This window comes from Vicia villosa, linkage group LG3 (genome assembly GCF_029867415.1).
Source record: "Vicia villosa cultivar HV-30 ecotype Madison, WI linkage group LG3, Vvil1.0, whole genome shotgun sequence".
NCBI classification, from domain to species: Eukaryota; Viridiplantae; Streptophyta; class Magnoliopsida; order Fabales; family Fabaceae; genus Vicia; species Vicia villosa.
The window spans coordinates 180,590,993-180,609,439 of NC_081182.1; the positions used below are offsets into that span (position 1 = coordinate 180,590,993).

At 34.0% G+C, this 18,447-nt stretch overlaps 1 long non-coding RNA gene across 1 annotated transcript; it reads left to right on the forward strand.

Annotated features, from left to right (window-relative positions):
* The first annotated feature begins 4,449 nt into the window (after nt 1–4,449).
* LOC131656968 (uncharacterized) lies at nt 4,450–4,949 on the forward strand. The gene is made up of 2 exons (XR_009300402.1): nt 4,450–4,570; nt 4,664–4,949. It is a non-coding gene; the product is annotated as an uncharacterized LOC131656968 (long non-coding RNA).
* The last annotated feature ends 13,498 nt before the right edge of the window (nt 4,950–18,447 follow it).

The window sequence follows — 18,447 nt, forward strand, 5'->3', positions numbered from 1 at the left end:
TTCAATATTCTGACTTGATTCTTTTGATCTTTAAATCGTGACAAACTGACATAACAAACTGTTGCTAAAATTGCTCCATAATATAAGCTCCAAGATATTCTCCACAAATATCTCCGAGATATTCTCCACAAATATCGTCAAGATATTTACCACAAATATCTCCATAAAATGTGCTCCAAATAACAACAATAAATTGTTACACTTTTGCAACATATGCTCCTATAAAATCTTTCCACATTTAGTTCCCTAAATGTTCTCCTTAGATATAGCTCCACATAGGATTCAATATTTTAGGAATATTCTGTTTCTGTTATAACAGAATCCAAACTGTCAGCTCAATTCCGATGTCACGACATCGTCTTCGACATGTTATTCCAGCTGCGGAAACATTTCAACACAACATGTTTTCCCATTAAATAGAACTTCAACCTGCTTTCTCTTACAAGTTATAATTCTATTTATCATATTGCTGCTAAATTAGTTTTACCAAACATAAAGCCAATGTGAAAACATCTACATGATAGAAATATAAACATATATAAGGTGTTGGTGTTACACGTACATTTCTCAGCGAAAACTCGTTCTCTTAACACTTGATACTTTAGCGATTTGTGAGTAATTTGTACAAAATGAACACACCAGATCCTGATACTAAGACCCTTATTTATACTAATTCTCCCCTAACGGTCTTACATTAACGAAATGCCACGTTGCCCATATGCATGCGTTTCGAATCCTCAGGACGCCATTTGTCCTTGTTGATTTTAAACAGAGCATTTCGAAATTTAAAAATTCCCGTTCGAACCTTATTCGATACGTGGCAACGTGTTCTACGTGAGAATGCATCAAAATACTTCAAGTTTTAATAGTTTTCGATTTCGAAGACCATCCAAGGCCTCGAAGATCTCCTACCTCGATTCACTTCGATTTTAGAGATCTTCATCACACATAACATTCTCAGAAATAGCCATCCAAAGCCAATTTTTCTTCAAAACTTAAATTATCGAAGAATGCATATGGCGATCGAAATCTCCAGCTAACAGGACGGTAAAGCGTTCCATGCATCGGTTAATTAGAGGACAAACAACTTCAAGGTTCAAAGTATTAGGGAAAGCCATCTCAATTCATGTTATGACATAGTTGTTTCCAAATTTCCTTTTGAGGAAAAATTCCTTCAAAGACCCTACAGACTAGGGCAAGACAGGATGTAGAGGGGAAAGTCCTCTCCATATTTTTACGTTGCTCAAGAAAAATTTGTCGTACATCATCAACCATTGAGCTCAAAACAAGTGTCGGGAAATCATGCTAACACAACAACCATAACCCATTTTGGATAACAGTGTTGATGAAAGATGGAATTACTTTAAGGTATAAAGTTAAATTCCACTATCTATATTTTTTCATTAGTATGAGAATTAATCTTCAATTTTGAAATAGTAACATTTTTATTTATGTCAATTTATAGAATTTGTACTTATATCAAATTCAATGTACTATAAACTAATAAAACTAGATTGAGAACAAGGAAAGGTGAGATAACAACAAACGTACTAGGTGTATGCTCACCAAATTTACAATTAATATATGTCTTATCTGGGTGGGATGGTTCAACAGCCGACTCTAGAGTCCTTAGCGAAGTTATTTCTAGACCAAATAGACTAAGGGTTCCTCAAGATATATCATCATCAATTAACGTTAGTATAAAACATGTCTTGCATATTTATAAGATAATAACCTTAATCTTATTGGTGATAGGGTATTATTATTCATGTGATGCTAGATAATTGATTCTAAACCAAATATGTTTTTAATTATTCCTAGAAATTTTCAAAAAAATATTCTAGAAGTTCAAATTGGTAACCAAACACTTTTTTGAAATATTCCAAAAAATAGAACTCTCATGGAAAATAATTCTAAGGAATGATTTTTACATCCATATAGCAAACATGCCCGTTATTTTGTTAAAATAGCTGAAAAGAGAGAAATGTGAAAGTGAAGTGAGTGGAAGAAATATTGGATCTATGTCTCAGTATATGATAGACTCTAAAATGTGATTGATTAGTCCATTTGTGAAATACTACTTTGTCCTTAGTGGTGTGTAAATTACTGAAACAAAAAATTAGCAAGATACATATGAGTCCTTAGTACAATCTCAATTCTATTAAATAGCCATACAAAAAAAACCTGTGAGATGAAGAAAGATTTTTTTTTTTTTTGATATTTATGAATAAAAAAGTTTGTCTCTCAAATAAAAATAATTGTTGATTAAAATAAATAGAAATTATCTTGATAATGACCGGTGAAATGGGAAGTTAGCTGTCTGCACTGTTATTGATTATTATTCAATTTGATATGTAATAAAATGTATTTAGACACATTTAAATTTGAAATGAATTATTTAATTGTAAAATGAACAATTATCATATAAACTCAATTATAATAAATAACCATACAAAAAGAAGAAGAAAAGAGACACGTGAAATGAAGAAAGAAAAAAATAGAAAAAAAAACATGGCATTTAAAAATTAGGATTTTGTTTCTCAAATAAAGACAATTATTTATTAAAAATATAATTAGTATTGTGTTAAATTTTTACTTATTAATTATTTAAATAATTTAATAAAATAGTTTATTAATTTCATAATTATGAACTATTTTGTAAAACTATGAATTATTTCTAATATTATAAAATAATTATATTTTTATGTCGAGACTAATCTTTGTGTTTAAAAAATTTAACTTTTTATATGTTCTTGTACATTACATTAAAAGGAGGTTTAACTTTTTATTTATACTTAAAAAAAAGGAAAATGAAATTACATTAAAAAGAGATTTAACTTTTTTATTTATACTTAAAAAATTTTAAAAAGAAAAAAGAAAAAGAAGAATGAAAAAGTTAAAAATGAAAGTGAGAAAGTGTGGAAAAATGTAAAGAAGATTTAAAAATTGAAATAAAATATAAAAATAAAAGAAAAATATTAAAATTAATATGGTCAAGTAAAATTATTTTATAAAGTTGATTTTAGTTAAAGTGAGGGAAAGATAAAATGATTTATATTTTAATAAATTTATACAAAAATGTGTTGAACGAAAATTTAAAATAAAAATAATATTTAAATTTAAAAGTTTCAAATAATACAATGTGTAAAATAAATTCAAGAAAACTTAATCAATTCTAATAAAAAACAAGCAAACATATTAAAATAAATTCTATAAATTTAGATTCAATTCTAAATTGTTCAATGATAAAACTAAACATCCATTAGGAATATATATTAGAGTAATGCTATTCTTACACCCAACACTTACACCAATACTTACATCAAACACTGTTCACTTTATTTATACGGTGAATAGTATTTTTTAAAATAAAATAATAATATTTATAAAAAATATTTTTAATTTTTAAAATTACGACCGACACTACAGACGTGCATTAACCAACATCATTACTGCATTAACCAAATTTTTACACTGTATTAACCAAGTTTGATGACTGCTAAAAAATATTTTTAATACCTGGATGTCGTATTAACCAACTTCATTACTGCATTAACCAAGTTTTTAAACTGTATTAACCAAGTTTGGTGACTGCTAAAAATTATTTTTAATACCTGGATGTTGCATTAACCAATTTCATTACTGCATTAACCAAGTTTTACACTGCATTAACCAAATTTGAGTAATGCTATTCTTACATCCATGAATAGTACTTTACAGTAGTCATCAAATTTGGTTAATGCAATGAAAAAACTTGGTTAATGCAGTAATAAAATTGGTTAATGCAATATCCAGATATTAAAAATAATTTTTAGCGGTTATCAAACTCGTTAATGCATTAATGAAGTTGATTAATGCACGTCCGTACATGAACATTGTCGTTCTTAATTTTAAAAATAAAAACAAATATTAATATTTTATTTTAAAAAGCACTGTTCACCGTATTTATACGGTGAACAGTGTTTGGTGTAAATATTGATGTAAGTGTTGGGTGTAAGAATAGCATTACTCATATAAAATGTAAAGTTCAATCTAGCACTCAAACATATCGAATGTTCTTGCATATATTAGTTTATCATTTGAGCGTTACCTACAAAACAATATATTTGATTATTTATTCACTAAATACTTTATAAAGTGTAATGTAATATTAATAATTTAGTTTACTTAATATTTAAAAACATTTTTAAAATTAAAAAAATTAAATTAAGTGCTTTTATAAATAGGAGATACATTGAACTTCAAAAAAGAAAACTTAACCATAAAGTATGTTCTAATTTTGTATTGGTAAAAGAATTGTAAATGGGCTGAGGATACCATAAAATGCTGTCAAATAAACTTTTAGAAAAGTGAACATCCAACCTAATTTATCATAAATAACTTTTTTAATTATAGATTTTTTAAGATAAGGTGTATCAACAAATAAAAATAAATTTGTGGACAAGTTTTTGAAAATTTTCCTATATATACTCTTGCCATGAAAACATATGTGTTAAAAATAAAATGGATTCATCAAGATATTTTGCTCTCAAGTTCGCAATCTTGGTTGTTTTCTTCCTCATTGCATCAGGTTTGATTATAACCATAACTTGAGGAAATTTTTCATTCATCATGTTTGATTGTTTTAACACATCCATTGAATCAATTTTATAATTTTTTTCAGATATTTGCTTGAAAAGTGTAGAAGGAAGAGTGAAAGATGAGATTATGGGTACTTTAGCTTGTGACGCAGAATGTCCAAAGTCCTGCACAGCTGATACAGAATGTGGGAATTGTTGTGATTGTGTTAAAAAGGGTTCTGCTCCTTATTGTAAGGACAAATCATGCATATGTGGAGTAAGTCCGCATGTCTTTTAAAATATTTGTAGTCCACTTCCGACAATTGCAATTTGAGTTTTGGAGTACTGTAATTTGTAATGCAACGGTTGTGGATGGATGAGAATAATAAAGTATTGAGTTTTTTTGTAAAGATTTAGGGTTTAAAACTCAAGTATTGCAACTTTTGCTTTAATAAAATGAAATTTAGTTATCATCAATAGAAGATTACGTCTAGTAAAAATAATGCGAGTTACTAAGTGGTTAATTTAAACTATAATAAAATTAATGGTTAGAAAAGAATATAACTATTAATATAAAATAAAATTAATGGTTATAAAAGAATATAACTATTAATATATATATATATATATATATATATATATATATATATATATATATATATATATATATATATATATATATATATATATATATATATATATATATATATATATATATATATATATATATATATATATATATATATATATATTGGAAATTATAAAAGAATAATTACCATAGTGTGTTCTAATGTGACAAAATGGGAATAGATTTTTGGTTGTTGCATAAATTTGTTTTTTAAATTCAAATTTACAACATTTCATGAAGGGGTGCCTTGTGTCATTATAGATGAACCATTGCAATATATGGTGAAAAGGTGTCGTTTCATCAAAAGTTGCAAACTTATGAAACAACACATGCATGGCCTATAAATACACATTTATGAATCCAAAATGAAACACACAAAATCATAACTCCTCTTCATTATTCCAGACACTCTTCCTTGCATTCGAGTTCTTCACCGGTCTTGTGCAGACTCGAGTAAGGCTGACATTATCCTGGGTATTCTTGCTTTCCAAACTCTGATACAATTAAGAGAGTGCTTGAAATACTTTTAAGGAAAGTGACTCCATTCACGATTCAGCCTGGATCCTTTTGATCTTTCCGATATTTCTAACAATCTTAAAAGTATTTATTCTTCAATGGCTTCCGACGCTGCAGTTTCAAGCATCAAATTTATGAACTAGGATCTTGTCAAATTGGATCATTTTGATGGAACTAACTACACCAGATGGCAAGACTAGATGACATTCCTACTGACTGCCTTAAAGGTTCATTATGTCTTGGATCCCGACTTAACACCAATTCCTGAACCAACCGAAAATGATTCTGAAGAAGTCAAGAAGGAGCGCATGAAACGTAAGGAGGACGAACTGCTATTTCGTGGACATATTTTGAACACGCAGTCTGATCGTGTCTATGATCTTGTAGCGGCGGAAAATTTGGGTTTAAGCCATTGGTTAACTTAACTCGTTAAAAAGCAAGAGTCGCCACCGAACTTTTTTGATTCCAAAAGAGGAAAGGGAAAAACTCGAAAAAAACCGCAAAAAGAAATCTGAGTAAGGGGGTTGGTTATGTAAGTGGAAGGTGTTATCACCCCTCACATCTGTGGTACTCCACAGGAAATTTTTGAAAATCTGTGTTTGAAAGTTAAAGCGGTTTTGTTTGCTAAAAAGAAAGAAATAAGAAAAGAAAAGGTTATTTACAAAAGTTTGCTCGACAAGACATAACATCTTGTGCCTACATACCTCCTTAGTGCAATGGAGAAGTCAGAGCATATGTAGTTCTACTCAAAAGTGTTTTGAAAAAGGTTTTATTGAAAACGGTTTTAAAAGAAAAAGAGTGCAAGTGCACAAAAGGAGTTTAAAGAAGATCACATGACAAAAGTCAAGGTTTTTATTATGAAAAGAGTTTTGAAAACAGGTCGATGGCGGTGCGCAAAGCACTCAACTTACAAAGAGTTGGTTGGGGGCTTGGTATATGGACTAAGTAATGCGGGGGTGAAGATTTTATTAAAAGAGGAAGTAGAAAAAGTAAACGGAAACATACAAGCTCATACAGGTAAAATCCATACAAACAAGCATACAAGTTCAAGCATAAAGGGATGAACATGAAAGAGGTGAAATAATGGTGTATGTGAACTAGTCAAAGACTAGCCTTTAAACGATCAACCAGAACGATTAATCGAGTAGGTCATCTGTAAGAAAGCCCAGTCTCAAGTTGTGCAAGTGCGCATGTGTATGTACGGTTGATGGCGATGCGTGGAGTGTGGTCGACTCATGGTAGAAAACGGCTAAGAACCTAATATTCTTTTATTTTGAAAAACGGTTAAAAGTATACAAGCAATAATAAAATAAAGCGATAAAGGAAAGCGGTAAAATTATTACAAGGCCTCGGGATGGGGGATTACAAATTTAAACGAATGGAGATGGAACTTGATTACTAATTATTACAACCCAATTGAAAATTAAAGCGGAAAATAAAGGGATAATCTGTACAAAATTAAAATGAATTATAAATGTCCATAAGTCCAACGCCTCAATGGTAATAAAACCTCACAAACATCAAGCAAATGTTAGTCACGGATATATATAATGATGCATGAATAAATGACAAAAATATACTAACAAATATTAATCAAAATTAACTAAAGAGAATATAAAAATAAGCATATTAAATTCTAAAAGAAAATTAAAATAGATAAACATATTTTTGGTATTTTTTATATGGAGAATAAAATCTAATTAATCTAACACAATAAAATATTTTTGTATCTTCAATAATAGTAGAGAAATAAAATCTAACTAAGCATATTTTTTGTATTTTTTTAAATATGAGAAAATAAAAACAAATTAAAAAAAGTAAAGAAACTAAATTCAACAAATTTAATGGGCAAGAAACAAATAAAATGAGGTGTAACAAAATAAAAGTCGTTGGGCTTATAACTTGCAGAGGCCCAAAATTCAAATAGCTATCCAAGAGGGGGTGAACTCGTAGGTACAGGGGTGCAAGGAGATGATTAGATGGGCTCAATAGACAGCTTCGGCCCAAAGAAAATAAACACAATCAAATCTAAAAGAGGTGAGATTAGAAGGTGGGGCGCTGGACAAAAGAAAAATCATTGGGCTTCTCACTTAGATACAACCCGGCCCAATACGCCTTCAGCAAGCTAAACCTAAAACTAATGGAAAAAAGTGTCGTTCTCAATCTCCTGCTATTCTCACCATCTCTGCTTTTCACGAGTTTCTGTCTCACACAAACAACAATCATCAACCTCACGATCTCCTCTGCTTTTCCTTCTCACCATCACCCTGTTCTCAACTCACTCTGTTTCTTTCAATTTTCTTGCCATGACAACACAAACAACAATGATAACCAACACGAAACCAAACACAATTAACCAACCGCACAGAATAAACAAAAAAAACTTAAACCCCATCAAGCCTCTAATTACTCTGTTTCTTTCTCAAATTTGTTTTATCCAACAAAGTAACCAACAAGTTTAAACACAAATACAACAACAAAATCATTCATCTCAAATCATTCGTTCAGTGAACAAGTTTAGAGGATTAGCAAAGCAAACAATGGGTGCAATCGGAATTTATTGCAGCAACAACACGAGACAAAGAGAAACGAAGTTACTTGTTGAGCGGATCTGTGATGTCGATGGTGAGGTTGTGAACTAACTTCGAGTGCTGCTCGGTGTTGACATGATGATGTTCGAAGTCGCGTTTCAATTTGTGGCGTCGGATTTACGATGTGCTCAATCTGGAACTGAGATGAAGATGTGCTGGCTTCCTGTTGTGAATTGTAGCAACCTGCCCTAAAATTTAAAGTTCATTTAGAGTCGCCAACTATCCTACCAGGGCGAATAGGAAACCCCTCGAAGTTATAGAGATCGGGGTAAGATACTATATTCAGGTCAAGGGAAGGTGTTAGGCATCCTCAACCCTTTCCTAAGGCTTGCATTATAAGTGTTAGGCATCCTCAACCCTTTCCTAAGGCTTGCATTATAAGGTTAAGGTTTATGGCTAAAATAAAGAAAGGTGACAGAAATTTAATAGGGTTAAAGGCTAATTATTTGAACATGATTAGAGTTTTGAGGAAGGAGACTCGCCTTGTTGCCAAGTGCCTATGTACCTCCTTATGGAGGATCAGAGTATACGTAGTTCGGGGCACAGGGTTGTACGCCTTAGAATTGATTATGAAAGTGTTTGAAGGTATTTTGAGTTACCTATCGTAGAGATGAATTTGAGTGTTTTAAATGGCATACAACCCTGGTTTAATTTGCACTATTAATCGCAATGATCAATAGGTTTGATCACCATAATTAATAGATTAGTAGGGTATTGCTACAAATTCTAATCGATAGGTTCGAATATTACTAATAACAAATAAATGTATTTTTTAGGATTTTATTATTTAATTGTTATCATTATCCCTCGTAATTGATAGATTCGGTTATAAATAATAATGAATTTTTAGATAAAAATAGACTAATCATCGCAACCAATAAGATGGTTGAAACCCTTTAGCCGAAATAAGTTTATTTGAATTATATTATTAAACAATTAAATGACCGATTATTACCCATCGCGACCGATTAATTCAGTCGAAACGAATAAAAATTAAAATACTAATATTTTGGCCAAATGGCCAGTGGGATTGGGCAAACCCTAATGCATTGGAAAAACTTCTCTAGGGTTTTTGTGATTTCTAACGGTCAAAACCAATTAAATAAATTAATCGAAAATAATCGAATAATCGGGCGATAATATTCTAATCCTAGTCATTAGCCTAACCCTAATTTTACTAACCTTATCTTAATTGAATAATTTAACTAAATCAAGCAATATTAATTAATATTTAACCTAAACAATTTAAATAATCAAGTAAATTAAATTAAATGAAAGAACCTGGAAGTAATCCTGTGCAGCTGCCCTTTGAAGTTCCATGGTACACCTTGCAATTCTAGGGCGTTAGATCTGATTTTGGTGAGATCTGATGGTTCCTAGGAGAAGATGTAGGGTGAGTCTTCACATGTACGCTACATTGGATCTGCAGAAAACATATACCAACAAAGAAAAAACAAATAACATGTAGGATCCTGGATCGAACCCAAGTCCTTTGGTTTACCACTCCTACACGTTACCACTGCGCTGAAACATCAACCTTGTTAGCAAGATGAGGCCGAACAATTATATAATAAGACAACATTATATTGGTTAATTCAAACGAAAAGTCAAATGTGGGACCCATTGTGAACATTGGAACCAATGAAACGAAGAGAGAGGGAAGCGTGTGGTTGACTGACGAATGAGAACACTCGCTTCAGCCACGTCACAGATCATAAAACCCCCTGGGAACTGAACTCGCCGAAGATAGTGGAAAACACCTTCTTCTCCGGCAGACACTCACCTGCAAGACGTGATAATGCACCGAATCACATGGAATAAAACCCTATCCCGATCGGAATTCTCCCCTGATTCTGAATATGTTATTATCTTGGCTCGAAACGATCTGAAAATACGAATACGAAGAGAAACTCCAACGTGCCCTAGCTATGGCGTCTCCCGATTTACACGTTAGACCTTGCGTCTGATGCTTGAAACCTGTTTTAATGGTTCCCCTGAGATCATACAAACAATAAAAAACCGTTAGAAACGCGTGGATTAGGAGAATCGAAATCCAAAATTTTACCACACCGATGCCTTCGAGTTGAAGGATCCTGGGATCCTTTTTCCTTGTTCCTAGGCCTGGGCTGATCCTTGATACTTCAGCGATAAGAAGGGAGGTTTATACAAGCCTGAGAGTGGCTGCAAATTCAGACTTGGTGGTGCAAGTTCCTTTTGAAATTTTCAAGTGCAAACCCTATTGTTCTTGGCCCCAATTTTCGTCCAAAAAAACCTCCTCTGCACATGTTATGATATATATATATATATATATATATATATATATAGGGTAGAATTAGGGTTCTTATGGGCTTGGTCTTTTTTGTTCATAAGAAGGGAAAATTTTGACATGGAACTTACATATTTTCTTTCTATTCTTGGCCAATATTTTCCCATTAAGCACTAACGAAATTTGGACTTCCTTATGGTGTTATTTAGGCCTTTACTTGATCAAGACCAAAGCCATATGAATTAATCCATTTATTTTAGTATTTTACTTAAATTACTTAGCTTTTATTTAAATAAAATAATAAAAAAACATAAAAATGTGAAGATGACCTTAGAGGTCTTTAATAGGCTTATGATCATGTTTGGAATTAAAATCTTAGGCCCATTAATCAAGAAACTCAAAATTCATCACTTGAGGTTTTATAATTTTCTTGAATTTTGCTCAACTTCAACCATGCACATATCTCTCACTTTTGGTCATATGAATATGTTCTTGATCATTTTAGAAATCTCAGAGTGTCCTCTAAATGACCCTTTTTGTTTCATCTCAATTGAAGCTTCCATACTCAAGTTATGAGCTTTGACCCAAAAGGTGTTTTTGTTGACTTTTTGGAGGACCTATATTTTTTCCACCATATCTCTTGAATGAAGCATTTCTGGCCTTGGCTTGTGAGAGACAAAGTTGTAGAGAATCCAATTTCCATCAAAATAGGCTATGGTTGGGAAATTTTTGATATTCCATGTGAAAGTTATGCCCAGTCAAAGTTGAGTTGACTTTTCCTGTAAAAAACCCTAATTTGAACCTTTTGACTTTGTTCATTTCTGAGTTTTTATTAATGGATCGTGATCAACCTTTGATCAAATGATGGATATAACCTCAAATACTTGATGTTTACCAAAAGTCGGGAGTTTAGACTGTACTTTGACCATGGTTAACTTTTAGTTCAAACTAGTCGACTATGGATCACCTGAGCATTTGAATGAGAAATCCTTGGGATTGAAGCTTGATAATAAACACGGAGATACCCTGAGACATATGAGACACCCTGAGATCCATTTGAGGCCTTAGAGATTCAAATTCCTTTGATGAAGTGCAAACCCTAACTTAAGAGACCATCGATTAAGAGAATGTTGCTTGAATAAACCCTTCAACCTTGAGCCCTTGATGATGAAATGAGATGGGAAAATTTTGGGGTATGACAGCTGCCCCTGTTCAATCTTCTTAAACCTTAAGAGTTAGATAGACACGTCTGCCTATCGTGATCTAAAGGTAGAAGATGATTGAACACTGAAATTCCCTGTAATTTGCATTTATTGGGAAAAAGTTCCGTGGGAGATGGGCTTAAAGATGCCATCCAAGGTAAATACACCTCTTTCTTTGATTGTGAAGCAAATGCTTTTTGGAAGGAACTACATGTTTTGATCGTAGCATGGCCTAAAAAGGCAACCTTAATTTTATGCAATGTTATGATGCATGTGATATATGATGAAGTGAGCTTTTCAAAATAAATGAGAGCAATGTATGTATATGCATTATGCATGAATGAGATATGTAATGGAATGATGCATGACTATTAGCTATGTTATTTGAAGCATGTTAGTAACTTTGAAAAAGAAAGATAAAACCTTTGCTTGTTATTGGTGAAGTTTTGAAGAAGATCACTGCCGAGGGACTAACGTGATGAATAACAATAGCTAGCAATAACGAGGGTTCGCCGTTTGCTGTGTAGAAGATAATCAACTTGCCACAGTGCTAGAAAGCTTTTGCAGTTTGTAGGTAACCCACTTACTATAGTTCTAGTAAGTCATCGCGGTTGGTATACCCACTCCCTATCGTAGTTTGAGTAAGCTTATCATAGATGGTAGGGCCCACTTACTATAGTTCTAGTAAGTCGTCGCAGTTAGCCATACCTACTTGCTATCGTAGTTGGAGTAAGCTTATCGTAGATGGTATGACCAACTTACTAAAGTTCTTAGTAAGTCGTCGCAGTTAGCCATACCTGCTTACTATCGTAGTTGGAGTAAGTTTATCGTAGATGGTGTGGGCCACTTACCATAGCTCTGGTAAGTCGTCGCAGTTAGCCATACCTACTTACTATCGTAGTTGGAGTAAGCTTATCGTAGATGGTATGACCCACTTACTATAGCTCTAGTAAATCGTCGCAGTTAGCCATACCTACTTACTATCGTAGTTTGAGTAAGCTTATCGTAGACGGTAGGGCCCACTTACTATAGTTCTAGTAAGTCATCGCGGTCGGCCGTACCTACTTACTATCGTAGTTTCAGCATGTTTATCGTAGATGGTATGACCTACTTACTATAGTTCTAGTAAGTCGTCACAGTTATCCATACCTACTTGCTATCGTAGTTGGAGTAAGCTTATCGTAGATGGTATGACCCACTTACTATAGTTCTTAGTAAGTTGTCGCAGTTATCCATACCTGCTTACTATCGTAGTTGGAGTAAGTTTATCGTAGATGATTTGACCCACTTACCATAGCTCTGGTAAGTCGTCGCAGTTAGCCATACCTACTTACTATCGTAGTTGGAGTAAGCTTATCATAGATGGTATGACCCACTTACTATAGCTCTAGTAAATCGTCGCAGTTAGCCATACCTACTTACTATCGTAGTTTGAGTAAGCTTATCGTAGACGGTAGGGCCCACTTACTATAGTTCTAGTAAGTCATCGCGGTCGGCCGTACCTACTTACTATCGTAGTTTCAGCATGTTTATCGTAGATGGTATGACCCACTTACTATAGTTCTAGTAAGTCGTCACAGTTATCCATACCTACTTGCTATCGTAGTTGGAGTAAGCTTATCGTAGATGGTATGACCCACTTACAATAGTTCTTAGTAAGTTGTCGCAGTTATCCATACCTGCTTACTATCGTAGTTGGAGTAAGTTTATCGTAGATGATTTGACCCACTTACCATAGCTCTGGTAAGTCGTCGCAGTTAGCCATACCTACTTACTATCGTAGTTGGAGTAAGCTTATCATAGATGGTATGACCCACTTACTATAGCTCTAGTAAGTCGTCGCAGTTAGCCATACCTACTTACTATCGTAGTTTGAGCAAGCTTATCGTAGATGGTGTGGCCCACTTACTATTGTTCTAGTAAGTCGTCGTAGTTGGAGTAATCTCAAAAGGATCACTTGCTATAGCTCTAGCAATCTCACCTGCACCAATGGGATTCTCTTGCCCCAGTTCGGACAAGTTTACCTGCATAGAAGATTGTTTTCCATAGTTCTAGCACGTTTGCCTGCATGAGAAAGATTCACTTATTTGGAGACTCATGACTCGAGGGTCGGAGAAAATAGCATGTCAAATATTCACGACTCGAGGGTCGGAAAGGAAACGATATGTTTAGATACTCATGACTCGAGGGTCAGACATTCACGACTCGAGGGTCGGAAAACAAACCAATCACAACACGAGGGTTGGAAACTCACGACTTGAGGGTCGGAAAACAAACCAATCACAACACGAGGGTTGGAAACTCACGACTTGAGGGTCGGAAAACACACCTATCACAACACGAGGGTTGGAAACTCACGACTTGAGGGTCGGAAAACAAACCAATCACAACATGAGGGTTGGAAACTCACGACTCGAGGGTCGAAAAACAAACCAATCACAACACTAGGGTTGGAAACTCACGACTCGAGGGTCGAAAACTGGGCTTTGTAGTATGTGAATGCGCTAGATGATATGTATATGCTAATATGTATGTATATGTTTTATGATTGAAATGAACAACAAGGTTTCTATCATCGGTAAGGTTACCGGGATACATCAATCAGGTGATAGGGGATAAACAAACAGTAAGGTTACCGTCATTGGTAAGGTTACCGGGATACGTCAATCAGGTGATTGGAGATAAACAAACAATAAGGTTACTGTCATCGGTAAGGTTACCAGGATACGTCAATCAGGTGATTGGAAATAAACCAACAACAAGGTTACTGTCATCAGTAAGGTTATCGGGAAGCAGGTGGACAATGTGGTTTAGCACCAGAGTAATGACTTGGATGTTTTGATGTATGGGATAATGCTTATGCTCATGCATATGTTGATAGATGTAACGAGTGGAATAAAATAATGTCTTCTATAAGACTACCTAAAAAGGTTTCCGGAATGGATATGAACATTTTTCTTAAAGAAGACTACCTAAAAAGGTTCTTAGAAAGGATAAAATTTGTCTTAAAGAAGACTACCTGAAAAGGTTTTTTTTCTTAGCAAAGGATAAGGAATGTCTTAAATAAGACTAACTGGAAAGGCTGAAAGATGTCTTAAAAGACTACCTAAAAAGGTTCTTGGAAATGACAATGAATGTCTTAGAAAAGACTACCTAGAAAGGTTCTTAGAAAAAGAATGCCTTAAAGAAGACCACCTGGATAGGTTCCTGGAAAGGATGAAAATTTGTCTTAGATAAGACTTCCTGAAGAGGTTCCTAGAAAGGATTGTAAGATTTGTCTTAAAGAAGATTACCTAAAAAGGTGTGGTGTAATGTATCAACCGATGTATGTAATGCATGACTTATATGTATTTGCATGATGTTCCAATGATTGGTTGTTGATAACCAAAGCGTATATAGTTCGCTAAAGTTGTAAGGTTGTTGGATGCTAGCAATTTCCCAATACTTGTTTTTTTTTTTGAACTTTGAAGATCGTAGTTAGGAGAAAGATTGGTTCGAGGTTGTAAAGTATGAAGATGTCTTTTCCTTTTGTTGTGCGTCTTATGGATTTGATATCCATTGCCCCCAATATTTTCGTGGGAAAATATGCTTATGATCTCCAAGTCATGAGGGAAGTGCCCCGGGAAATAACCTCGTCATATTCTTCGATGTTTAGATTGAAGGGTGTGCCCTTGATTTCCAAAATATGGAGGGCTATCCATAGTGTTCTATCCTTTTGAATTCGAATTCTTCCCATGTTTGACATGCCCCAGATTATTATTGCTTCGAGACGTGACCCAAGTCGATTGGTGTAGCAACCTGCCTTAAAAATTAAATTTAGAGTCGCCACCTATTCTACCAAGGCGAATAGGAAACCTACGCAGTTAAGAGATCAGGGTAAGATACTATATTCAGGTCGAGGGAAGGTGTTAGGCACTCTCATCCCTTTCCTAAAGGCTAACATTGTAAAGATAAGGTTTATGGCAACAATTATGAGGTTTATAGCTAATGAATTGAAAAGGGTAAAAATAAGATTAAGAATGAATTGAAATTATAGGGGGGGAGGCTCGCCTTGTTACCAAGTGCCTACGTACCTCCTTAGGGAGGATCAGAGTCTACGTAGTTCGGGCACAGGATTGTACGCCTTAGAATTTGATATGAATGTGTTGACGGTATTTTGAATTACCTTCGTAGTTTCGCAGTATTAAAGAGATGAAAATCTGTGGTTTGTGGTTTGATGTGTTTTAAGTGTTTGGGCGTACAACCCTGATTTAATTTGTTACCATTAGTTACGATAATCAATAGGTTTGATTACCACGGCTAACGGATTGAAGGGAGGATTGCTAACCACTATAATCGATAGACTCGATTATCACGAATAGCAAATGTGCGTATTTTAATTATCGTTACTCCTCATAATCGATGGATTCGATTACAAATAATAACGAATTTTGATAAAGGGAACATGCTAATCATCGTAACCAATAGCTTTGGTTAGAACCGTTTAGCAAAATAAATATTATTTTAATTTATAGGATTTGACTAATTAAATTAACCGATTATTAATCATCGCGACCAATAAATTTAGTCATAACGAATAATAATTTAAATCCTAATATTTTGATACTTTGGCCAAATGGGATAGGGTAAACCCTAATACTCATAACCTTTTTAGGGTTTTTATTTACAATTAAAATTGATTAAATCGAGTGGTCGGAAAGATAATCGGGTAGATAATCCTAATAATTATAATTCTAATCCTAATTAAAATATTAACTAATTATTATTAATTAATTTAAATCAATTATTTATTATGGAAAGGAAAAGAATTTATATAAAAATATAAAATAGTTAAGAGAAACCTGGTGAGGAATCCTGTGTGGCATATTTGAGAGTTCATGGTGTAGCCTTGCCATTTTTGTGCGTTAGATTGGAATTGTAGGAGATCTGATGGTCTTGCTATGAGGGTGCACGATAGGCCATATGAATGCGTGCGCGTTGGATCCTGTGGTAACTCTATTCAAATAAAATGCCAAAATAACCAAGGATGCCAGGGATCGAACCCCCATCCTCTTGGTTAAAGTCCCTTTTGTCTTGCCAACTTGCTGCGCATGATTAGTTGAACATAACATATATTGAAAATAATATAACCTGGACAAGAGAATAAATGGGCCAAGTCAAAGAACGTTCAACGTGGGACCCAGAGTATGATGACACGCCAATAAAAAAAGGAGAGAGAGCGGTCCAAGTTTGACCAGCCAATGAACACTCCTGGAAAAGCCACACGCGCAGGTCAACCGTTCCACGCAACTGTTCACCGTCTTCCTTAACCACACATGCGGATTCTATTGCGTATTTTACTGTGATTTTTCCTGCGGATTCTTCATGCATTCATGAGCAGCCATGGCTAACCATCAAAACCTGCAAGAATCAAAAGAAGACAACGCCAAACAATCCCAGATCCACCAAATGAGCCCCTAGGAATTCAATGGTGATAGTTTCAAAGTCCAAAACGGCCTGTAAATAGGAATACGAAGCACCTATCCTTTCTTGCCCTAACAATGGCAACCAATGATTCTCACGTCTAAAATCCAAAAGAATGCCACAAACAAGTTCTAAACGATCATATGAATTGGATTGAACAATTAAAACTCATTACAAACGCATATATCTCTGAAACATAAATTTGGAAAAGCAAGCAAACCGTGAAGGCTCATATATCTTGGTCCAAACGTGCTTAGGCTTCAAGAACGCTTGGCATGGATTCCCAGGAGCTCCCAGATGGCAATGGAACGATTTGTTTGGACCTGAAGCCTCCTAGGATTCGTGATCAGAGTTTTGCACTTGGTATTGATTTTTTAAATTTTTGAAACCCTAATCCCTTGGTCCACTTTTCGTCCTCCCCCCATCCTTAATATTTTTAGAATATATATGTGATATTTTAGGTCATTCCATGGGCTTGGCTATTGAGTTTTTTTTCTTTTGATATTTTGCATGAATATGTATGAAAAATCCCATCTAATTTTGGTTAAAAAACCTCCCCTCATATTTGGACCTCCTTATGGTATTTTTTTTAGCCTTTGTGTGATTAAAAGAATATCCATATAATTCAATCCATTTGTTTTGGTATTTTTTCTAAATTTATTTGATATTTAAATGAATAAAAAATCCAAATAAATAGTAAATAAAAATTATAAAAGGGTGATTATGGATTTAGAGGCCTCCTACAAGGACATGACCATGCTTGAAGTGAAAAGTTAAACCCACCTATTCAAAATTGCTCATTAGGGTTTCATGTATTTCTTAGAATTTGACCAACTCGCGCGCATCGTATCTCTCTCAATTTTAATCCTATGATGTGTTTTTGATCAATTTAGAAAGCTTAAAGTGTCCCCTAAATGATCCTTTTTGTTTCGTCTCAATTGAAGCTTCCATGCTCAAGTTATAAGCTTTGACCTGAAAGGTGTTCTTTGTTGACTTTTCGGAGGACCTATAATCTCTTGTACCATATCTCCCAAATGATGCATTTCTGGCCTTGGCTTGTGAGAGACAAAGTTGTAGATCGAGAATCAAATTTCCTTCAAAATAGACTTTCGTTGGGAAATTTTTGATGCTCCATGTGAAAGTTATGACCAGTCAAAGTTAAGTTGACTTTCTCCTATAAAAAACCCTAATTTGAACCTTTGCATTTGTTCATTTCTGAGTT